The sequence below is a fragment of the Eubalaena glacialis genome, chromosome 7 (genome assembly GCF_028564815.1).
Source record: "Eubalaena glacialis isolate mEubGla1 chromosome 7, mEubGla1.1.hap2.+ XY, whole genome shotgun sequence".
Taxonomy (NCBI): Eukaryota; Metazoa; Chordata; class Mammalia; order Artiodactyla; family Balaenidae; genus Eubalaena; species Eubalaena glacialis.
In genome coordinates, this window is record NC_083722.1 from 9,740,877 (window position 1) to 9,767,376 (window position 26,500).

Below are 26,500 nucleotides of genomic sequence, written 5' to 3' on the forward strand. Positions count from 1 at the left end.
ATGATAGCTTTTGTTATTGTTATATTACACTACCCTGAAGTGAGAAAAGAGATTTCAAATCTTTGGGATATTTCTAACAGTAAGTTGGAGGACTGGTTATATTTTTCAGGAAAGGTGAGTACTGAAATCAAACCACCAGGATATCTCTTCAATATCCTGTTCTCATTTCCTCTGGATATAAACCCAGAAGTGGGATTGCTAGATCATATGGTAGATCTATTTTTAATTTTTTGAGGAACCTCTGTACTGTTTTCCATAGCAGCTGCACCAATTTACATTCTCACCAACAGTGCACAAAGGCTTCCTTTCTCCCTTTTCTCCATATCCTCGCCAACACTTATCTCTTGTCTTTTGGATGATGACTATGCTAACAGGTGTGAGGTGATATCTCATTGTGGTTTTGATTTGCATTTCCCTGTTGATTAATGATGTTAAGCATCTTTTCATGTACCTGTTGGTCTTCTTTAGAAAAATGTGTATTCAGTTCCTCTGCTTATTTTTTAATTGGATTATTTGGATTTTTGGAATTGAGCTGTATGAATTCTTTATATATTTTAGATATAAACCCCTTATCAAATATATGATTTGCAAATATTTTCTCCTATTCAGTATGTTGCCTTTTTATTTTGTTGATAGTTTTCTTCACTGTAGAGAAACTTTTTAGTTCGATGCAGTTCCACTTGTTTATTTTTGCTTTTGTTGCCTGTGTTTTTGGTGTCATATCCAAAAAATCATTGCCAAGACCAATGTCAAGGAACTTGTCTTCTATATTTTATGCTAGGAGTTTTATGGCCTTACATTCAAGTCTTTAATCCATTTTGAGCTGATTTTGTGTGTGTGGTATATGATAGGGGTCAAGGTTCATTCTTTTGCATGTGGCTGTCCAATTTTCCCAGTACCATTTATTGAAAAGACTGTCCTTTCCTGGTTGTATATTCTTGGCTCCTTTGTTGTAAATTAATTGACCATATTGTGTAGGTTTATTTCTGGGCTGTCTATTCTGTTATTGATCTATATGTCTGTTTTTATGGCAGTACCATACAGTTTTGATTACTCTAGCTTTGTAATATATTTTGAAATCAGGAAGTGTGATGCTTCCAGCTTTGTTGTTCTTTCTCAAGATTGCTTTGGCTAGTCAAGTTCTTTCATGAGTCCATACAATTTTGGGATTGTTTTTTCTATTTCTGCAAAAAATACCATTGGAATTTCAATAGGGATTGCATTGAATCTGTGGATTGTTTTGTATGGACATTTTAAGCAAATGCTTACTTTTAAATTATTTTCCTTTTGAGGGGGGTGTGCATATTTATCAGTTAGCATTTACTATGCAAAAAACCATGCAAAAACATAGCCTAAAACAACATTTATTATTTCTCATGATTCTGTGAGTTGCCTGCATTATTCTTCTGATCTGGACCAGCCCTGCTGGGGCTGGGTAGTCAAGGATGGTCTCACTCACATGTCTGGAGCTTTAACTGGGACAGCTGAGATTGCTGGACTGCCTGGAGCCTGTGTCCAAGTGGTTTCTCATCCTATAGGAGGCTAGCCTGGGCTTGTTCATTTAACGGCAAAAGGTTTCCAACAGCTAGAAAGGGCAACCCCCAATAAGCAAGCACTTGTTTGCTGATCAGCCAAAGTAAGTCACATAGCTAACCCAGACTGAAAGAGTACAGCCTCTACCACTTGGTGGGAGTTACTGCAAAGAACTTTTGGCCATTCATACTCCATGATACAGGGGTTTTAGGTTAACCAGTCCTTCTAATCTCCTTACACAGCTATAATGAATGTTCTTTAGAATATTCTATAGTCTACAGCTTTGTTCTGATAAAAAAGTCAAAACCTTTAGAAAAAAGTGAAACACTTCTTAGGATACAGAATCATTATCTACATCTACTTCTTGGCTTTTCGACCACTACAAATGTAGGTATAAAATTTGCAGGGTGCTTGTAGCCAAAACAAATTGGTCCAGAACTTTCTACACAAGGCAGACTCCCCTTTACTCTTTGAAAAACATGTTGAGAAGTGGAGTGATTCTGCATCTCCACATTCATTCAAGAAAATACAGGCATAGGAAATGTCAGAGATGTTTTTGCAGGAGACATTAACTAGAAAAATCAGAGCTTGGAAAACATTTGAACTAAGTAAACAGCACTGCAGCTGCACCTTTCACAACTTCTCAGCCAAAACACTAAATCATGGTGGCTTGAACACTATGAACATCAAGTATTCCATTAAAAAACCTTGGCATCTTGAGATTGATCAGTGTGTCTAGTCTTCAGCTTTATTTCCATATCAGGGTACTTTTCTTTTATTGGATTATATGGATTTTTATAGGTATTGTATGACTCATCATTTAATACCTGAGAGTGGTGATGAGAAAAGAGACATATGTCTGTGTCACATGAATGGCACATTCTCTGCAGTTACAACTTATAGCTATACTTTCTGTAAACAAAATATTCCATGGAGTCACTAGGTTTTATCTTTTGCTCTGTAGTAGCTCTTGTGGGGAATACTAGAGCAATTCAAACAGCCAGTTTCCCAGTCCCTCATGTGTTTCAACCACACAGGACAGAGTATTTGAAATATATGATAATTTCCCACTTATGGAATAAGATGAGAATCTGGAAAAAACTTGGGTACTAATTTAAATTCATCCCTTCTTAGTTGTGTGAATTTGGGCATTACAAACTACTTCACTGTGTCTCAATTGCTTCTTCTGTTAATTGGCAGTATAAATTCTTGCCTATCCCAAGAGGTATTGTTGTGATGATCAATGAAATCGTGTATGGAAAAGTTATTTGTAAATAATAAAAATATTTAGAGAGATGGCATTGTTGTTACTATTATTATCATTATTAGCTTCAAAAAGGTCTGTAATCATTCAAAGCAGTAAGTGACTCAGTAAGCATTAATGTTGGTTTCACCGTTTTCAGATTAGGATAAATAATAAATCTAACATGAAGTGAGGAGTAGAAAAGCCATTTCTGTATCAGGTATCCTCAGTTTCAACTCAGTAATCATCCTCATTCTGGCATATCCTTGAGATTATCAAAGTGCCAGAACGTAATTATCCAGACCATGGATTACTTGCTTTCGGTTGCTGCCTAAATTTGCAGCAACTCATTTCTTAGGAAACCACTCTACACATCAGCAGCACTGATTCAGACATTGGAAAGAAAGTAAACAATAAGAACTCAAATATTTGAGGGGATGGAGTAGGGGTGAGTATTTCATATGAGGGTAAATTTCCTATTATTTCCCTAACCTTTTGGCCCACAGGATTGAATGTTCACTCTGTCAGGACGTCATCAGCGAAAAAGTATTCTTAATGTTTCTGAAGACAATAAAAACGTGTTTCAGAGCAAAGAGATGCTTATACAATATCCCTCTAATCCTCACTTGTATGTTTTTCCTATCCTCCATTCCTTTCTCTTACTTCCACTCTGATCTCTTATCTTTGGGTACCATATCCTTACAGAAGTGTTACTCGCCAGAGAGATTTACAAAGGCACAGCTTCCACTTTGGCAAGGGAAAATGGAAATTAATTTGAGATCAAAGAGCTAAACATTTCATTTAAAATTTGAATTCTTTGTTTTTTCAAACTTAAAAATATATTCCGGGAGTTCCCTGGCAGTCCAGTGGTTAAGACTTCACCTTCTAATGCAGAGGGTATGGGTTCGATCCCTGCTTGGGGAGCTAAGATCCCACATGCCTTGCAGCCAAAAAGAAAAAAAACAAAACATAAAACAGAAGCAATATTGTAACAAATTTAATAAGACTTTAAAAATGGTCCACATCAAAAAAAAACTTTAAAAAAAATATATATATATTCCAACGTACTTCTTCTGATTAAGAATAGAAACTGAAATGCTAAAATGTGAGAACTACCTGTATAAACTCTCTATAAAAAAAAATTGTTATCATCACCAAAAACCAAGCCAAAAAATAAAAGAAAAAAATATACAAAAGGAAACCTCCCGTATCTGCTCTTGAGTAATGACAATAATGCCTTATTTAATTTTTCCCTTCCACCTTTTCAAAGCACTTTCAAATATTTTCTCATTGGAAAACCTAGTATGGAGATTTTGACTTTTCAGGAAAGACTTTTAATTTGTGAGCAATTATATAAGCTAGACAATCTTTCTGAGGTCTACCAATGTGGTTGTGTCTTAAATACTCAAATGAAAAAGGACAAGTGCATGAGAAGTTAAGCATCAATGAACATGACTTGGATCTTAAACCACAGACCAGAAATCCCAGGGCATTTCTCACCTCTGACTTTACCAGACTCCAACCTGCAGCCAATCACTTAGTCTTTCAATGACTATATATAAATGGAAGTGACTCAAAGGATATTTTGTGGAAAAAAATTAAGGATTTTTTTTTAACGATAATACCTATAGTTTATTGAGTGCCTTCTATGTGCCAAGATATTGGGTTAAACACTTTATACACGTTTTTGTCAATGTTTAAAACATCTCTAGATATTATCACATTTTACAAATCAGGAAGGGAGGTTAAATAAGTTGCCAAAGTTCATCCAAGTTGGTCCATTTTTGAACCCAGAGCTGTGAGTAAATGAACTCAGCAATCAGATTTTACTGTCGTTGTAAATAGTGTTCGGTAATCTGAAAATTTCTTGAAAGAAACTTTGGGGGAAACTGATTTTAATTGTTAGCCACACAAGGAGACCATAGTTGATGTGCATCCCCCTGGCTTCAAACCAAATAAGAAAAGTTTAAAAAAAAAATCACAAGAGTTTGTTATGTGTCCTATGGTGCTGGGGAACACAGTGGGCTGTTGTAGAATTTCGTCCTGAAAATACATAAAGGACAAGAACCTGACTATGGCCACAGAATAGAGGTCTGTAGTTTTATAAGTCATTGGACTCTTATCAAATAAAAATCAAAGGTGTGTGTTTCCAGGGGACAAGATGTGGGCAGAAATAGAAAACTAGTCTGGAGCTCTCCTAAATGGATTTTGCCATAAAGGACCTCCCAGAGTGGCAGTGAGACCCCAACAGGGAAAGCCTGTGTGATGACAGACTCCTGAGAACCAGAGACCTAAGGGGCAGCCACAAGGAACCAGCCAGACAAGGCAGAGAAACCAAGTGATGAGAGCTGGGGGACAGCCGGGTGATGAAGACCTCCCAACAAGCCACAGAGCTCCCCATGAGAGAGAGTGAACTTTAAAACTCTGCCACGGCCAGAAGAACCAATGCCAGCTCACAACAATTCTAAACAGCTACGAAATTCCCTGCTCCTCCTCTCTCTCTTCTTTCCCTACCTTTCTCACACTCTGGAAGAGCAAGGGCATCTAGTGAGTGTGTGGCTAGAGGTCAGCGGCAAGGGCAGTAAGGCAGAAGCTCAAATCAGAAAAGAAAGGAAGCAGATTGGCCTTTTTTTCCCCAGGATAGGCTTCTAGTCTGCAACAGTCCTGGCCCACAGCTTTGACTTCAACTAATGGTCAGCATGTGGATAATAGACCAGGCTGGACATATTAATTATTGAATGGAGACTGTTTCAAGTTTTAAGTGAGAAAAGTATTTTTTGCTTTGTTTGAGTCCACAGAGAGAGTTTGCAAGAGAGGTTATGGGATGCAGAGGGGAATGCCTTTTGATTTTACCCTCAAGTCCTCCTTTAATGGTAACATTTAGGTCAGGGATAGGAGTGGCTTAGCAGTGACAACAAATAAACCTCATGGTGCCTTGGTAGTGGATTTACTGAACAGTATGTAATGGGCATCTCGATGTCCTATCAGGAAGGGTTGTGTAATATATCAAGGCAAAGTCACAAAATCTAACCATCTGGACACCACCTAATTGCAGAGGCTCTGTCATCTACTATCACCCAGATGACCTTGAGCAAGTTACGTATGGTCTCTATGCTTAGATTTCTAATTCTGCAAAATGGAAGGAATAATGTCACTGTTTCATAAGATTTTGGGAGAGAAATAAATAAGTTCCTGTATTTAAAGTGCTTAGAAGAGTGAATGACACATGGGGAGCATTTAATTTGGAATTTTAAGTGAACTTAATTAAAATCAGCACAGTGAACCCAAGAAGTTAAGTGAGAGATGAGTTTAAAAATAATAAAATAGGGCTTCCCTGGTGGTGCAGTGGTTAAGAATCGCCTGCCATGGCAGGGGACACGGGTTTGTGCCCTGGTCCGGGAAGATCCCACATGCTGCAGAGCAGCTGGGCCCGTGAGCCACAACTACTGAGCCTGCGCTCTAGAGCCCGTGCTCTGCAACAAGAGAAGCCACCGCAATGAGAAGCCCGCACACCACAACGAAGAGTAGCCCCTGCTCGCCACAACTAGAGAAAGCCCGCGCACAGCAACTAAGGCTCAACGCAGCTAAAAATAAATAAATAAATAAATAAAATATGAGAAATGTTCCACTAATTCAAATACCAATAAGAGGCATGGAATTTTTTGAGTAAAGTGGGAAAAAATTAAGTGTTTACTGTACTTTGTTGTTATTATGGGCATAGCAAGTGTGCCTATGGATTTGGACGGATCTGTCCTGCTGGTGTTTGAACAGATTGGAGATCTGTGTGGATGTCCTAGAAGCAAGCTGACCCACTTTCATGTTCAGATCACAGTGTTGTATTGAATTACAGTAATTGATTTTCTTAAATTTATTTACTTATTTGTTTTTATTTTTGGCTGTGTTGGGTCTCTGTTGCTATGCATGGGCTTTCTCTAGTTGCGGCAAGCAGGGTCTACTCTTCGTTGCGGTACGCGGGCTTCTCATTGTGGTGGCTTCTCTTGTTGCAGAGCACGGGCTCTAGGTGCGTGGGCTTCAGTAGTTGTGGCACGCGGGCTCAGTAGTTGTGGCTTTCAGGCTCCAGAGCACAGGCTTAGTAGTTGTGGCTCATGGGCTTAGTTGCTCCGCGACATGTGGGATCTTCCCGGACGAGGGATCCAACCCGTGTACCCTGCATTCGCAGGCGGATTCTTAACCACTGCGCCACCAGGGAAGCCCACAATAATCGATTTGTATAAGATCTCTTTCTCAGTTGGAACTTCAAGGTTCAGTCTCTATTTTAATTCTGACAAGGGTTTCAACTGTTATTATAATACAGCAGAAATCGTTTCCTACCACTTTAGAAGCTTCTACTTAGTGTTCATTCATCATATCCATTTTCTTTCCTTCTATTGCAGACAAATACAAACTAAAATTCATTAGCTATTAGGGGTCATTTGCTGCTTCGTTGGGGTGTGACTATATATTGATCTGATGCCTTCCTGAAATAATTTTGTCATGATTCTCTTTCCAAGGAAAAGGAAGTGAAAAGCTACCTGCCCAACATAACTTGAGCAAAAGTTACTCATTTTTCCTTCCAAGGAAAGGAAAATTCTGTTGCCTGCCTGATGTCCCTAATGGGATTATACCTATGCATACTATTAAAGAAGAGAGAAGCCATATAAATTCTTTCCATTCTCAATCTACTTCTCTGGAGGAAGAAGGTTTATGGATGGAATTCAGAAAATTTGGAGTGGGTAGTGAAGGCAGACATGGAGACTGGAAAGGAAATAGATAACGCTGTCCTATTTCCTAGCACTATTTTCATTGCACACTTAATCCCTTCTTGATCATGTAATAATGGAGCCTGTTAATATATTTGGGTTTTGAAATTTCAGAGGATTAACATTAATATACATGTTCTGACAATGTGTGTTTCAATCTAACACATACTGTAGTGGTTAAGAAAGCACAGGTTCTGGAACCAGGGTACCTGGGCTTGAATCTGGGCTCCATCTTCATTTACCACCCCCGTGACCTCGAACAGGTGACTTTTGCTGAGTTCATATATTTGGCTAGAAAAATGGAAAATTGATCAGATTTAATAACATTCCCAATGTATTCTCTGCTTCAACTTACAGGACAGAGGGACCCAATTGCAGCCAGTTTGCTATTTGTTATTTATTCTCTCTGCCACTCAAGAGGACAATACATGGGAATTCAAATGACTGTGACATAGTCATAGGATATCCTTAAATCTTCTCTAATTCCTTAAGTACATAATTTATAAACTTCATTACATTAATATTAATAATCAAAATCACTTGCAATACGTCTTAAACATACTGTGCTAGAGAACTACCAGGTTTGCACAATTCTCAATGTTCATAAATCAATATGAAGGAAATAATGATGACTCAGTTAAGGACAATTAATCTTGAAATCAAGGTCAAGTAGGAATTTCTCCTGGGACTCCTCATGAAAATGAGCTCACTCATTGCATCATATTGATGCAATGAATAGCTTTCTCCATGACATCCTGACATAAGTATCAAGAAGTTCCATTGGACTAATTCTTTTAACAGCCTTAGAAACGGGATGCTATGGAATCTAAAAAAAACAAAACAAAAACAAACTTATAGATACAGAGAACAGATTGGTGGTTGCCCGTGGTGGGGATGGGAGGTGGACAAAATTGGTGAAGGTAGTCACAAGGTAAAATCTTCCAGTTATAAAATAAATACGTCCTGGAGATGGCATGTACATAATGGTGACTATAGTTAACAATACTGTATTGTTTATTTGAAAGTTGCTAAGAATGTAGGTCTTAAAAGTTCTCATCCCAAGAAAAAAAAATTTGTAGCTATGACTGGTGATGGAGATTAACTAGACTTACTGTGGTGATCATTTCACTATAGATATATGTATATACATATATATGCATATATATATTCCTTATATTATACACCTGAAACTAATACAATGTTATATGTTGATTACATCTCAATTTAAAAATGGGCTGCTAATAATATCCTAATAAGCACCTATATAAAGGCAATTCTGTGGGACACCTACATTTCATCACTTGTCATCCTCCTTAACTGTTTACGGTCATATAGCTGATTGTCATTAACCTATCAATTATGTAGGCAACCAACACATCTTGAAATTATGTTACTGACTAAAATTCCTACACTTTTCTTGAAAAACTTTTCCTATCTTTTACTAGCCAAATAGCTGCTATAACTTTACTGCGTAAACATGAAAGCAAATTCACTCAGTTGTATTTAATGTAATGCAAGGGTTCTTAGACATTTTGGGGTTACAAACTCTCGAGAAAGTGATGGAAGCTATAGACCCTTTCCCCAGAACAATGCACAAAGATTCTTAATATTAGATTTTACATATGATTTCAGAGATTTTGTAGACCTCCTAGAGCCCTCACAAAGGCCCTCTAACTCAAAGATGCCACTTGTTCTAACTTAACTCTGGTTATTTTAAGATATGTACACATAAATGAAAGCCTGCATATGGAAAATCTTGCTCTGGGACTTAATTGGAAATGACCACACGTCAGTGTCAATAGTCAGACTGTAAAGGTATTTTCATTCACATGAAAGGCAACATAAATACCCAACACAGATGAAGATCCAATTTACCAGAATTAACAGAACCTGATTTTTATGACTACGATATTCCTGGAGCTGCCAAAATATAATATTTTATGGAAGCAAAAGCCAGCTTAAAATTGTTCCACCCTTCCTGAGAAGACTAGCCCTCAGCAAGCATACCAGTGATATAAAAGAGGCGGAAGTGGATTCTAATATAACCTTCCATCCACACTGTATGACAATATAAAAGTGAATAGAAGAGATCTATTTTCTGTCTTCTGTGAAGGAGGGGGTCCTGCAATAAATAGAATAGTTAGGATATATTATGATGTAATAGTTGGGCCTTTTTGATACTCATTAGTCACTTTGGTTTTCAACAATTGTTTAATGTCTCTCTTTTTCAGCAGAAAACTTAATTTTGGAATGTGATTGTCAGGTTAATCAGAGCTAGAATTATCTATACAAAGAAGTAGCTGTGGGCTTTGATTATTTCTTAACAAATCACAGTTGACTGAGTGGGTAGGTAATAGAGTTGTCATTCTGTGATTTTGCAACATATGATGCCAATGAGCCCAAAAGATTTATTTATAGACAATCATGAAATTCTCAATTTAAAGTGGAACATTATGCTTCTCTATTCTCCTACTAATTAGGATTTGCCACTGATTTTTTGCAGTTACCTACTTAAATATCATTAGAACTGATACTGTACATTTTCTGTAGCATATTTATATGTATTCAGTACAAAACCATTGCACATGAGAAAACCCGGAGACTGAAGTAAATTTAGATTGTATAAAAGGATGTAAAATTATGGGGATGGATGCGTTCTTTTTATAAGAAAATAACTATGAGAAGTAGACAATCAAGGGTATTCTATGCTGGAGTTTCTGTTCATTTTTGGTTTTTTTATTTGTAATAATTGGTGTCTTAGTATTACTTTAAATCCACATTTGAGAACTTTGTAAAGAGTAATATTCTTATAAAAGGAGAAGGAAATACGTGAGAATTCGACTGTAGTTATCTCTGGACAAGTAGGATTTTGGGTGATTTCCATATCCCACTGTTTCTTTATCTTTGTTTTCCAATTTTTCTGAAATGAAAATGTATTGCTTTTGTAATGAGCAAAAAAGCAACAAAAGAAACTTCATTTTGGGGGTAAAATAATGCTCTATTGTAAAAGATGCAGGTCCTTTTAAAAAGCAACTTGGAATAGAGGTAAGACCTACACAGCAGCCTTTGGTCAAGGGGAGTCATTACAGAGGCCAGGCAAGACAATGCCTGATATAAAGGAGTAATAGTGGGGTTTCTAAAAAAAAAGACGGAGAGAGAAAAAAATAGTAAAAAATGCACATTTAGAAGTTAGAGAAAAAGCTCTTCTAATAGTGTCCTTCTTGTAGTGGAAAGAACTATTTACATGAAGTTGAATCTCAGCCTAATATAGCCTTAGGCTATAGAAGAGTTTGGGACCACATTATAGCTTTAAGTACAAGACCAAGGAGTTTTGCACTTGATTTAGGAGGTAATGAGAATTAATTTGGAAACGTTTGAGTAGGTGGGTGATAATATTAGTGCTATACTTTAGAAAAATTAATCTGCAACCCTGGGTTAATGGCTTGGAGAATGGAGTGATAGAAGAATGAGCTTAAGGTGTTGAGACTCTTTAAAATGGCCCAGATGAGATCTTGAATTGGGCTCTAGTTTTATGAATGTTATGGGTGAGATGAATAACAGATTATAAAAGAAAATTAAAGGTGTCCTTAGTTCACTTAATCTAAGACACACCATTTATTTATTTCACAGCTGAGTCTAAAAACTGGAAATAAACTAAAAACTCTAATCAAGTTTGATACCCAGCTGACCTGGTTTCCTAGAATCTTACTCTATTCTCTTTGTAGATTGCCATCAAAAAAGGATTCAAGGGTCTTAGGAAAAAGAAAAGGCATTGATAGTAAGATATTTGCTTCTTTAAGTCTCTGCTTTATGGAATCAACATATTTAAAGATCACATTGATCATTTCTATATTGAATATGTAAATTAAGATGAACTGATGGAGAAACAGGGACAGAGACACAGAGAGAGAGAGATGAAAAAAACTAAAAAATGAAGAACATGGAGTTTAGGCCACCAATCTATTATCACCTAGTAGCAGCATATACTAATTGATGACTCAATTCTTCTAAGACATAAACAACATTTTAAAAAGTTATGCAAACCTAAGCTTATGAAGATAGAAAAGAACTACTATATATCAGTTTCCCCCAGAGAAAGAAAATAAAGTTGAAATGTTTCTCCGTATTTTCTTTTTTTTTTTTTAATTTTATTTATTTATTTATTCATTCCTGGCTGTGTTGGGTCCTCGCTCTGTGCGAGGGCTTTCTCCAGCTGCAGCGGGCGGGGGCCACTCTTCATCGCGGTGCGTGGGCCTCTCACTGTCGCGGCCTCTCTTGTTGCGGAGTACGGGCTCCAGACGCGCAGGCTCAGCAGTTGTGGCTCACGGGCCCAGTTGCTCTGCGGCATGTGGGATCTTCCCCGACCAGGGCTCGAACCCGTGTCCCCTGCATTGGCAGGCAGACTCTCAACCACTGCGCCACCAGGGAAGCCCTCTCCGTATTTTCTGATTGAAAACCCATTACACTGCACACAGTAGGTGCTCAACAAATATCCACTGAATAACTGGATAAATGAGCAAATAAATGAATAAACATTGAGTTATGGTGCATTTTTAAAAACTATGTGAACACTTAGGGATACAATCTTTGTTGTTTATAGACATGAGGTTTGTTAGGAAATAGGGAGTGTCATGGTACCAAAATGAGGAGAATCATCCAGAAAAGAACCCTTCACTCAGGAGCTCAGGTACATATTAATTGTGGCTTGCACCTTGGTGACCTAGAGCAAGGGATGACATCCTTAAAATAGGAGGAAGTTTCATCTATCATTTCAAAACTAACTTTGTACCCATAATTGGGTACAAAGACATAGATCAGATGTCTGCCCCTTGTTTGAATTCACATTGGATCCTCCAGATGTGGTCTGAAGTGTTTTTTGTCTCTTAGGAGACTTTGGCCAGACTGGAATTATTCTATGTTCTATCACATTCCTTGACATAACGAGAATGGCAACCACCATATGATTTAAAACCATCAGTGTTTAATGCTTTCACAGTAATTACATTTAATCCTCTTAGCAAATTGGACAACCGAGAAGAAATGGGTAAATTCTTAGAAACATGCAACCTACCAAGACCAGGTCATGAAGAGAGAAAAAATCTGAACAGACCATTAATGATTAAGGAGATTGAATCAGTAATTAAAAACTTCCCAACAAAGAAAAGCCCAGGGCTAGATGGTTTCACTGGTGAGTTCTACCAAACATTTAAAGAAGAATTAATTCTAATCCTTCTCAAACACTTCCAAAAAGTTGACGAGGAGAGAACACTCTCAAACTCATTTTATTAGACAGCAAAAATTCTCTTGTTGTCAGGCACACAGTAGTACCAATAATAGACTCAGGGATGTAGAAAGATAGGCAAATCTCTGACTATGCTAAATGCTAAAATACTTTCTCTCTCCGAGCAAAGATATTTGACTTCTTTTCCATCACAACCAAAGTCTTAGAACATATGAGGTGCTTATATGTAAATGGTCTTTCTGAGATTTTCTTTAAGTAACCTGCAGCTTTAGTGTACCAACTATAGTGTGATCCAAATGGCAAATTCCAAATTAGTAATGAGCTTCAATATGGTGAGAAAGACAGGCTATGAGGAGACGTAGTCTTTGTTCTGGAGCCAGTTAATTGTATGTCTTTGAGGACGTTATCCTACCTATAAGGATCAATGTCTTTTCATCTGTTAAGTAACTTCTGAGACCCCTTCTACCTCGGAAATGCTATGATGTAAAGTAACTATCCACATGCTCTTTGGCCTTTTGCTTCCTTTTCTGTGTTAAAGCTGGGTACATCTAAGATGTCTTTTGATATACCAGATAATCACTTTTCTAGGAACCTCTGTTACTCGAATAACATAATCTGAATGTATCTACTTCTCTCCATCTTCACCACTATCATCGTGTTTGAAAACACTATCTCTCATCTGAGTTATTTATTTATTTATTAACATCTTTACTGGAGTATAATTGCTTTAAAATGGTGTGTTAGTTTCTGCTGTACAACAAAATGAATCAGCTATACATATGCATATATCCCCATTTCTCCTCCCTCTTGCATCTCCCTCCCACCCTCCCTATCCCACACCTCCAGGTGGACACAAAGCACCGAGTTGATCTCCCTGTGTTCTGCGGCTGCTTCCCACTAGCTATTTATTTTACATTTGGTAATGTATATATGTCCATGCCACTCTCTCACTTCGTCCCAGCTTACCCTTCCCCCTCCCCGTGTCCTCAAGTCCATTCTCTACGTCTGCGTCTTTATTCCTGTCCTGCCCCTAGGTTCTTCACATATATACAATGGAATATTACTCAGCCATAAAAAGAAACGAAATTGAGTTATTTGCAGTGAGGTGGATGGACCTAGAGACTGTCATACATAGTGAAGTTAAGTCAGAAAGAGAAAAACAAATACCGTATGCTAACACATATATATGGAATCATCTGAGTTATTTAGTGGTCTTCTGCTTCCATTCTTGCACATGTGCGCACGCACACACACAGAGACAACTTCACACACAATCTGTTCTCTATGTGGCAGCTAGAGTGAGCACTTTTATGTATAAATCCTCTGATGGCCTCTTACTAACTTTAAATAAAATCCCAACCCCTTAACCTGCCTAGAAAACCCTGCATGATCTGGTCCCTGCCTTCTCATCCTCCTCCTGCCTTTTTCACCAGGCCCAGTTGCTCTGGCTTTTTTTCTGCTTCTCACACATGTTGAACTCACTCTCAGCTTAGCGCTTTTGCACTAATGGCTCCTTCTATCTGGAATCTTCCCTGATCATCACGTGGCTGGGGCCTTCTTGTGATTCAGGTCACAGCCTGGATGCTGCCCACCCGCCTCAAAGAGCCTTTCCTACCCACCCCCATCCTGGCAGTATCCTCTAGTCACTTTCCACTTGGTCATCTGGCTTTATTTCTGCCATAGCATTGGAATCTAAAATCATATTAGTTTTGTATGTGTCCACTCATTTGCCACTTTTATTCCCACGCACCCAAAAATAAAGAGATTTGCTTATTCTCTCCATCAGTGGAACACTGCCTAGCACATAGTGGTTGCTCTATTACTATTTTTTGAAGACGTTAGAGAATAAAATATGTTCCATTTGGGTGAATTAATTTAGTTTAGTCAACTCTGGGGCCTGATTGGCATAATAGATCTATAGATAGTAGAAGAAACATCTCAATCTTCTTCCCTGGAGAGGCCTGAGCTGGTGATGTCTGTTTCTATAAGTTGAAATTTCTGCAGATTGGGCAGAGTTAAACAAGTTTAAATTCATGGAGAGACATGGCAGTTTTAACTCAGAAGTTCAAATACAGGGTACAAGGTGTCTTCATGTAACTTACACTTTTAAATTACATATAGCTATCTGCAAATTAAGCACCCAAGAATAGGCCAGATGCAAAAGGTGTCTGTTTCAGACAGAGAATTCACACAGATATAAAAAATATGGTCAGTACACACTTAAGTCCAGATACCTGTAACAGTGGATGGAAACAAAACCATTAATGATTCAAGCAAAACATGATACTAACACAGTTTATCCTACCTTGCTTTAGGAATATGATGGTCAGAGCCATCAATTTAGGAAATGAGATTGTAAAATCAGGAGTCAGAATGTATACATCCAAATAAATGGTTCTCTTAATATTGTCTTCAGAATGAGTCAGAACATCGTAGTCATAAAGGTTTTTCCACTTGTAGGCAAGTAGATTGAATCAGGCTCCTGATGGTGACTTGTTTCTGATTAGTTGCTAGAACAGCTTAGAACATCCTAGAACAGAATGATGGTTTACCAGCAGAGGAAGCATCTCCACTTCTTCAAATACCCCCTTTCCAAAGATCTTGATCCCCAGAAAGGTGAAATGATTTGCTGTTGCCTCATAACCAGTTAGCAATCAAGGGAATTCAGAAAAAGTGAGTGATGAGTTAGGGTGAAAAGCTTTGCAGATGATATGAAGCCTGGGCCTGGAGGACATGTGAAGAGCTGGACGAGTCGGGGGTAGGTGGGCAAACCCAGAGGAGAGAATCTGTGGACAGAGGAGAACTCGACTGGAATGTGTGCTGAGAGTGAGAGTATACCTGTCGGAGGAGTGAGAAGTCAGGTGGGGTATAGTGGGTCAGGCCAAATTATGAAGACATTTCTTCTTTTCAACCCATCAAAGGAATCTGGCCAAAGGAAAATGAGACATTTCTGGGGATGCCTGTGTCAGAGCATGAGACATGAGACTCTGGGGACAGGCAAGTATAAGAGAGAGGAGGTCTGAACTGCTGGCTTATCTACTCCTCTGTCTGGAAGGTGACTGTTTCAGTGTGCCACGCCTAAAGGAAGGTCAAATAGAGGAAGCATTCTTTTTCAACGTTTATTGGCTTTAGTTTTATTTACCTATTTTTGAATAGACCATACATTATATCATTCAAAATTCAAAAGTTTCAAAAACCTATGCAAATGATAAAAACCTCTTCCCACCAACTAATGTTATACAAATTTTATAGACCCCTTTTGGGAGATATATGATGGGGGACAGATTGAATATTTAAAATGTGCTATGTTTTCTATAGTGGTTTATCCTTTACCATAGTTTCATGTTATCCTATCAACACCCTGTAAGGTAGATAGGACAAATATTATTTCTATTCTACTGACTGATTCTATTCCTATTCTACTTTTTTCCATTGGCTAGACAATTTATCTGAATTCTTCTGGTGGCACAGTTTGGTGAATTTTAAAAAACAAAGTCAGAAACTTGATTTCTTTTGAGTCTTAGTTGTCAGGGCTTCATTCCTTTCAGAATGAACCAATAACATTAGTCCAACATGCAGGATTTTAGGCTGAATATAAGAGTAGAAAGTCTCCAGCAATATTTAGAGAACTGAAAGGTAAAGAGGCATCCCTGAGTACTAATCGAACTATCATCCTTGCAAATTTTCCAGAACAAATGGAATAAAGAATGATAAAAAGAAATACTGTGTATGTCAGAGAAGGACTCATTTGCCTTTGGTGTTCATTTCTGGAAATGATACTTGAAATACGTTCTGTGTAATATTGCTAGAGTCTAAATTACACACTTGTTAAATCACTGTCTTTTAGTTACAGAGAAGAAAGAATTGTTCTAAGAAAGCAAGTACTTCCTCAGTAATTCATTTATAATTTAAAATCTTTAAAATTATTTCAAATATTAACTGCATTTACAAGTTTTTCTCCAGGGAGCAAGGAGTTTCTTAAAGGCATTATCTCATCAGTCCTATTAGTTCTAATGTGATGAAAAAATGGAGCAGATATTTAAAAATCTTTTTCATACTACTTATGGAGAATAAAAGATAAGCAAGAGACACCCTTTACCCAACTTAGCATATTTTGACTAAAACAAAAGATAAGACAAACAAACCACAAAAATCGCTTTCTAAGAATTACAACCCTACCTCAATATAGCTGAATAGCCCTAGGCAAGTTACTTAATATCCCCAAGCATCAGCTTTCTCTCTGTAAAAATATGAATAAAGCCTTCTTCCTAGAATTGCTGGGAGTCTTGTAAAGCTATATATGTGAAAGTAACAATCCAGTGAATGACAGTAATAGATGTCAGTGTTAGTTATCTGGAGCTGCATAACAATATTATCTCAAACTTAGTGGCTTAAAACAGCACACATTTATTATCTCACAGTTTCTGTAGTTAGGACTCCAGGCATAACTTAACTGGGTCCTCTGCTGCAGGGTTTCACAAAACTGCAATCAAGGTGTTGGCCAGGGCCACAGTCTCATCTGAAGGCTTGACTGTGGAAGGATCCACTTCCAAGCTCACATGGTTGTTGGCAGAATCCAGTTCCTTGCAGTTGCAGGATTGAAAGGCTTGGATCTTTACTAGCTGATGGCTGAAGGATCCTCAGTTCCTAGAGGGTACCCTCAGTTCTTTGCTATGTGGGCCACCCCAACAAGGTTCACATAATTTATCAACCAGAAAGAGAGAGAGTCTCCCTATGTTACCTAATCACAGATGTGACATCCCATTACCTCAGCTATATTCTATTGAGTAAAAGCAAGTCATAGTTCCTGCCCACACTCAAGAGGAAGGGATCACACAAAGGTGTGAAAACAAGAAGTGATGGATCAGGGTCCACCTTGGGTCTGCCCACCACAGTGTCCAATACCCAATTCCTTCTTTCCTATCTTACCACCCCTTCCTTTTTTTTAATTCTTAGGTCAGCAGGCCATCACCTCTGCTGCCCATAAAAATCTTCTTTGTCTAAGCAAAGACAGTACTTTAGAACTTCATAGAAATAAAATAGGAAAAGACAGCCTGCAGTGGAAAATATTAAAATTAGTGTTTTCTAACAAGTTAAATTGTATTCAGTAAAATTAATAGTTAAGTAAAATTTCATAAAACAGAAGGCTTTTTGTTTTCTCCTGTTTGTTTATGCTTTTGATGCCATTTTGTTGGAGTGTGTTCAGAAAATAATTGCGAATCTAAATCAATGAGTACAAAAGCACTCATGAAACACAGGCATTAGAAAAGAATTCCACTAAATAGCCGAGAAATGGCTGTGGATTTTGTTCCCCTAAATGTGGTTAAAAATAGCCACAAGACCCAACATGAGGCAGAATGGCATCAATGCAGGAACTAATCACCTTGGGTAGTTTGACCATGTTTGGTATGCCCTACCTGCATCTCTGGTCTTTGTAGTCTCTGGGGACTAGGGTCTTCCAAAGATGGTAGGGATTTTAATGATTATAAGGGTGTTGCTGCTGTTACTGATGATGATGATTATAGTGATAGCTAACTTTTGGTATGTGCTTTATCACAAGCCAATTATTCTAAAATTCTTTGTATATGCAATCTAATACAACCCTGTGAGAAAGGAACTGTCATTACCCCTGTTTCACAAATGCAGAAACTGAGTCTTAGAGAGATTAATGTCACATAGCTAGTAAGTGGCAGGGCCTGGATTCTAACCATAGAAAGGTCCAATCTCAGAACCTCAGAACTTGCTGTGAAAAACCAAGAACTTTAAGACACAAACAAGAAGACTAAAGGTGGGCCCAAATATTCTCTTCAAAATGTTATAGAACTATCTTGTTGAAGATGGATAAGAGTTGTACCTATGGCCAAGGAATAGTGTCGGCCCTTGCTCTGACTCTCACCCATGCTAGCTGCGATGAATGTACACCCTGGCATCAACAAGCTGGTACCCCTTCTCTCAGAGTCAGTCAGTGGGGAGTGGAGCAGGATATCCACAAACCCCTCCACCCCCTACCATGTCCTTAGTGGGATTCAGTAAGAGTCGGGCCTGTACTGTGGCAGCAAGCAGAGTAGCCAGGGTACTTTTTGGCCCTTCTCAATACTTCATGGGTCCTATGGGCCCTTCTACCTGGTCCCAGTGGCCCAAAGTATGTGTACCCAGGATACCCCTAGCCCTTCAGGCCTTAGCCTCCCAACTTGATCCCAAAGTCGGATGCAGTTAATAAAAGCAGAATACCAGTCACGAACAGATCAAAATGTACACATTTTGAAGGCCAGTGAGTCCATCTATATCACATGATACACATCTCATTAAATTGAAATGAAAGAAATAAGACCAGCTGGCAATACTCCAGGTGCTTCGCCTCAGTCAGATGTGGTGAGGGTAGGCTGTGCAAAAGGAGAAATTAAAGGTCTGTGGCAAGAAGGCGAGAATGTACTACCAAGCAAGAACAAGGGATTGTTACCTTCTTCTTCTGTTACCAGAGATTACTCCCAGCCCCAAAGTAGAGGAGTTACATATATTGATGAGAAATCACGCACAGAGTTTTGATGTGGGCGTCCTGTAGGAGACTTCAGGGAGATCCAGTTCTGTCTCACAAACTCTAAAAATTATTTTTAAACATGTGTATTCTGTTCTTTTTGATGTTAATTCCTCAAGAATACATGGCATAGATCTTTATAGAAATTGATCTAAAAATGCAGAATAACTGATTTTAGTCAAACTGATATTTTGGCATGTCTAGTTTGTTTTCTTTACATACTGGCTGTTCATTCCATGAACTTGCTCCATCGTGCTCACAATCTAAGCATAACAGAGAAGAAGCTTTTGTGCATGAGAAAGGGGTCAGGGAAGCTTATGTCCAGGGATTGCCTTGTAGAAGCAGACTTCCAGGCAGCTGAACATGCAGAGACCTTCTCTGCACTGCTGCTTGGACCTGCTTCCTCATCCACAGAGACAAACACCAGTGCATCAGCAGCAGGAGAACTTTCTGGGCTACCTTATAATGCATATTTGAGTGAAATCCTCTATACTAATGAGTAATATGGGCATGGATTTTCTATACCTATGCCTATATTGTCCATATCACTATCTCTGCCAAAAAAAAATACATAACTCCATACCCTCCACTCACCAACTTATGTGTCTTCAAAGGTAGTGACCATTTCTTCTTCCCTTTTTAAAAAAATTTCCAGAGGTGTTATCAATGTTTTAAAAAGAGCACTGTGTGTGAAGGAAGCATTCAATAAATGCTGTTGCATTGAGTTGGCAAGGAAATAATGCTGCAGACTCTGCTGCGGAGCTGACTTAGCGGATGACATGGTCCTTCTGTCAGCCATGCCCAGACAAGACCTTAAACAGGTGACACTGTAGGCGAGGGTACCCTGGCTGCATTAGAGTGAATTATACTGAGAAATATGACGAGAACTTTGTTGTTTCACTGTCTTTTGCATAGTAGGCTCTGTGTTAAGCCCTTCAAACGTGTTGATAGTTACATCATTTAATCCTTACAACAAGTCTTTGAGGTGTGAGAGAAGGAAACTGAGATTTGGAGAAGTTAAGTGACACGGTCAAGGTCAGACTTTAATATGTTGTCAGACAAGGCACTGACCCCACTTTCCATTAGACCAGTGTGCTGCTTCCTTCTTGTTCTCATTTGCTGCACAGGATCATCCTACTGAAGATCAAGAGCGTGCCCCTACAATATTTGCATAGGGTGAAATGAGGGGGCCACCACCTTGAATTTGCCAACTTCTAGGAGACTATCATTAAGATTAAAGCAGGCAGGACTTCAAGTTTCACAGCTCTGCACACTTTTACTTACAAGGAAAAGAGCATGATATATATGAATTGAGCGTCAGATATCAAGATTTTCTATTTTGTTATATGACTAGGCAAATAAGATTAATTTTGATCTGCTCATGACTAGATTAAAATCAAATTTCCATCATGCTTGGGAAGAAATGTTAGCCAAATGGAATAATTTAGTATTTCATTGTTAACTGTAGCCATCCAGCTCCCAAAAAGGGAGACTAGAAATGATGGTTTTAAAAATAAGTACTCTATTTAAAGAATTAAATAGAACTGGCCAAGAAGGAGTACTGTAAACATTTCAATTTTATACCAAAATTCATTTTGATAATTATCTTGCTGTATCTGGTGTATCTCTTGTGAGAATCATTAGGCTCTGACAATGTTCTTTTCTACTGATATTATCACTTAATTAAGCAGCTTATTTCAGTTGCCCAAGGACTTCTTACACCTTTATTTTAAAAATAAAAAAGTACTCTTTAGAATCTCTTGTTATTATCTTGACAATCTACTTCAGGTTTCTGGTATCATATAAAGCAATTACAAGTGATTCTTTTTATGCCACTAGAAATACAGAGTTTTATTCTATGATAGGCATACAGCTCTGTTTTTCTACCATTTAATAAGAGACATATACAAATAAAATAAATAAAAATACATATGTAAAATAACAGTGAGAAAAAAACTATATCTGACTAGGAAAAATGCTGCTTGTTCTTTGTTCTACCCTTAAAAATTTAATTGAAAATTTTCTGAAAACAAGCAGATGAGTGATTTGCATTATTCAGGTTTAGTTAATTATTTAAAATGTAACGTCATGACATATTAACATCACTTTTCTTTGTATTATACACTACACAAACACTCTTCAGCTTTTGCCCATGTTACTCAGAAAAATAGATTATAAGAAGTGTGTCATATTTTCTTGTAAGGACAGTGTCGCAAATAGTGGGCTATGTGATATTGACCAATGGTTCACAGTCATAAATTACTGATGATCTATTAGAAGGAAGGGATCTACTTTTAAATCTTTGAAATTATTTTAAATAGTAAAACACATTTTAATAAGTGCATTTAAACAGTAAAGGTATTTCTCTAAATTTTGCAAAAGTCAACATTAATGTACTGTACTTAACTGATTATTGAAGGAACTGCAGTGTACCATAAGGTGTACAGCTAGCACATAATTATATATATCGTCTGGGTCACAATTTGACTTATCTCCTCTTTACATGCTACTTAAAATAAACATCTTCTTAACAAAGTTGCTTTTTGTCATTGAAATGTTGAAAGACTTTAAGGGATGTTTTGATGGTCCAGCTTGAAGCTGGAGCTGGTGGCACACTTTCTCTTCTCTAGCAAAAAGAATATTCACGACTTTCCTGTTACTAGCTAAGAGCAGTGATTAGTTTGAGTCAATCTTTGAAGACATTAAAATAAAAGTCAATCCTGTAGCTCTTCTAAGGACTTTTTGCTCTGGGACTTTGGACAGCAAGAGCCTCATACATCTAGTGTTTTGATTCATCTTCTTTTCACTGCTCCCATTTCAATGACGATTTTATGGACGCCTAAAAGAAAAGAGGAAGCACAAGTGAGAAGCCATAGAATTTGGTGAAGATGCTGTAAGGTTGGGGAGGTGACGGGTGGGGAAAGCAGGGCAAGGGGGGTGGCGTACAGCAGTTACACACACACACACACACACACACACACACACACACACACTCACATACAGACGGATTTACTTAGCAATACCTATTTCTTTTGAAGCTGAGGAGTTGCTTGGAAACCACTGATTCCTTATAAGTGATGTATTAAACCATGCATCATAAATTCACAACTTCTTCCCAATGCCAATGAGAATAAGATCAAGGATTTCAGTCCTACATGGGCACCTGAGCTTTGCAGACATTCAAAAGATGGTTAATAAAGACGTGATGTTAAGTGGAGGAGGTTATATAGGTAGCAGGTCCCATACTGGGTATGACACCTGGGAGGCAATCAGTAAGCAAAGTTCCCTTTGTCTTTCATTGAGAACAAGTCAATTTAATATTTACATTTGTATAAAATTTTATATGGTCATAAAAGCCCTTTCTTTCTTTCTTTGAATAAGTATACTGTAGTAGAAATTAAATATATTTTAAAGTCAAACAGATGTGGGTCTGAATTTCAGTTCTGTTCTCACTAGGTGTGTGACCTTGTGCAAAGTTGTTGATGTCTCTGAATCCCAGATTCCTCATATGTAAAATGAGATTAAAAATCTGACTATAAGAATCAACTCTGCATCTATGAGGATCAGCGATCATATAGGTAAATGCACAGGTCTTCGTGTACTTTGCAATGCTCCAGGCATTGTTCTAAGCATTGAGGATGGAGGTGAAGCATACAGACCAGGCCCTTATTCTTAGGAGTTTATAGATTGGGAAGCAGGTTCAATAAATTATAGAATTTATTAATATATGCAAAACACTACTATGGAGTGAAGTGAAATACTAGATGGGATATCTGCCTTCTAGAGCCTGAAACGGTTCAATAAATATTTGAGAAAAGAAGTAAATGTGAAAGAGAAAAAAAACAGCAGCAGAAGGTACTCCTGGAAAAATCAGGAAAGAAGTGGCTTGGGGATGAAATCAGGACCACAGTTAAAGCAATCTGTAGGCTTAGTAGGGGAAACATGGTTAGCCCTCTATTGGTGGAAACAAATAACTACACTCAGGATTTGAGCCCCCCAGGTAACCACAAATGAACTGGTTGCAGAAAGGGACATCTATTTTGTCTCAGTTCTCCCCTGGGATAACATTTTGAAGAAAAAAAATTAAATAAAACTATAATGGTGTACGTGTGGCGTGTGTGTTTTTATGTGCATATTTACATACAGCTGCGACTAGGAGTCTGTATTTTTCAAAACCATGTTTTTTTTATTTACAGTTTGATTATGTGCTTATACATCTTTGCATGATCTGTATAAAGGAAAGTGCAGAAATGCCCTAAGTTATTTTGGTCTCTTTTCTTCTTCACCAGCTCTTGTGATGCATATCCCATCATATATGCTACCAGATCTTTTGTAAATCCTTCCCCACTCTCTCCTGTGCATTTGAGTCTCTGCTGCCACGTGCTTGCTCATCCTTTTGCAGGGCAAAAGGAACGGAGTGCAAAGCTATCATTGTGAAAAATCCCCCTTAATGCTGAGCATCTCTTCTGCTGCTTTGCAGCATCAGATGGCAGTACTAGCATCCACGGCACGGCAGATATTTCACCTCAGGGAATTACTATTTCTGTTCCGCATGGAGACTCCGTCTAATGTGCTGAGATTATCATATATATGGCTTTTGTGTACTGTTTGCAAAAAAGTACTCCTGAAAAGAAGATAACTGCTGAGGTTAATGCATCTGTTTAGCATGCTCCCCACATGCTTGAGTACTAGATCTTTGCAATTTATTAACTTCTTTCTATGGGCTCTGATATGGAATTGTTCACATGCATCCTTGCCATGCACGCTATCTTATTCCTTTTAAAAGGCCATTTGTTTCACCGGAAGGCAGCATTCTCTTAAGAGTCTGTAGGAGTGACTTTGACCTCTTTATTTAAAAGAGCTCTTGTATTGAGCTTAAAATTTCTTCTAACAAAGTAAGCAATTAATTGTGAGCAGACCTCATGTGTCGGCGGAAAGTATGTGTCTCTCTTCCCTACCATATTCCAAAATCAAGCCAGCGAGGTGAATAGTTTAAATGTAATTTGTCTGCAGATAGGAAAATTGAGGACTGTGGAAAGGAGAGGACTTATGCCCATTTTGAAGTTATTTTTTTACAAAACAAAACGAAACTGAAGCCTAAACGCTGTGGAATGAAGGCTTCTATTCAGAAGGATGAATTTAGCCCCATGTTGATATTTGACTATTGTTCAGTGTGTGTGCTGGACTGCCTGGCAGACAGTAAGAGTTTAATAAATATCTCCTGAGGGAATGGATTGATAAACATTCACGACTGAGTTGGAGATCTTAAATATTAAGATCTTAAATGTTGGGGCTTCCCTGGTGGCGCAGTGGTTGAGAGTCTGCCTGCTGATGCAGGGGACACGGGTTCGAGCCCTGGTCTGGGAGGATCCCACATGCCGCGGAGCAACTGGGTCCGTGAGCCACAACTACTGAGCCTGCGCATCTGGAGCCTGTGCTCCGCAGCAAGAGAGGCCGCGATACTGAGAGGTCCGCGCACCGCGATGAAGAGTGGCCCCCGCTCGCCGCAACTAGAGAAAGCCCTCGCACAGAAACGAAGACCCAACACAGCCAAAAATAAAAATAAATTAATTAATTTTTAAAAAAAAGATCTTAAATGTTAAATGTAATCTTAAATGTTATGGAAGTAGAAAATTTTAATTTGGTGCCATATATCAAATACTCCTCTTGAGATTATATTGCAAATTTTCTTCAAAAACAGTGACAGTTCTAAGGACCCTGTACTCTATAATAAGTCCAATTTCCTTTCACGTTTTAGGGATCCCCGCTGCTAGATTAGTGAACCTTATGGGAGGGTGCTCTTTTTCTAACAAAGCCTTGAGTCCAAGATTCAAAGCTGCATGGCATGCACTGATGTTGCTTACTAATCAAAATCAGATTTCTAACGAGTAGAGTGTGGCGGGAACTTTGGGCTCTTTACTGGGCTTTTTGGTTATACATTTGCTTGTTAACTTTTTTTTTTTTTTTGACATCTTTATTGGAGTATAATTGCTTTACAATGGTGTGTTACTTTCTGCTTTATAACAAAGTGAATCAGCTATACATATACATATATCCCCATATCTCCTTGCTTGTTAACTTTTGAAATGATATTCTTGAACGATAAACTGAGGCCTATGAAAAATTTTAAGAGTTTCTTTTGAGCAAAACTTGATTCAAATTGGGCAATGCAAGCTGGAAGTGGTTAGGAGCAGTCTGCAGACAGGAGGTAGGGGCGAGATTTTTACAGAGAATACGTGGAAGCCAAGCAAGGAAATTATTTGATTGGCTACAGCTTTAGCAGTAGCGTTATTTGAGAGAGCCCAGTTGGCTGCTTGTGATTGGTCGTCCTTGGGTTTTGACTTCTTAACCTCGATGCATTTGGGGCTTAGGTTTTGGTTTGCTTAGGTAGGCTGCTAAGGTATTAGAACCACCTCAGGCTGATGGCCTCCTTCTTTAATTAATTTAACATTATTAACCCTGTGGAAATTTTCAAAATATAGAAATGTACAATGCCATCATCTTAACCCAATAATGAATGCTTCTTTTCACTTATTTCTCGTTGGCCTTTTTCCACAACTTTAGAGAATTTGTGATAATTCCAATTATAGTTTATATACCACTCAGCATCTTGCTCTTTTTTTTTTTTAGATAATGTTCCATCATAAGCATTTTATGTTGCTGCATAATCATCACAGTTGTAGGTAATTCTACAACAGCTGGTATAATCACATTTGGTGATGTCATTTTTAACATCAGCTATATACATCTATATATGTATATGTATGTATATATTAACAGATATAAATAGATATGAAAAAATAATCTCCCCTCAACTGTTTGGAAATCCAATATTCAGCAACCTCATCTATGGCAAATTGATGAGTCAAAAGACAAGAAGAGAACAAATTAAAAAGAGCTTTCAATAGCCAAACTAGATGACACAAAGCTTATGAATCTTAATCATATTAAGTACTTTTCTGTACTCAATCATAAGCTATTACTCTTATTTTATGTGCAGTTCTAACACACTTGGTTATATGTATTCATGTTAATATTGATATTGATAATGGCCAGGATTTATCAGCCTAGAGAGAAAGAAACAGTAAAACTATGAAAATTAGCATGAAACCTCAATGAGAACAGCAATCCGAGAGCATGTAATATGAGAGAAAAAATTACAAAGCACGTCCCAGGATGTTTCAGGG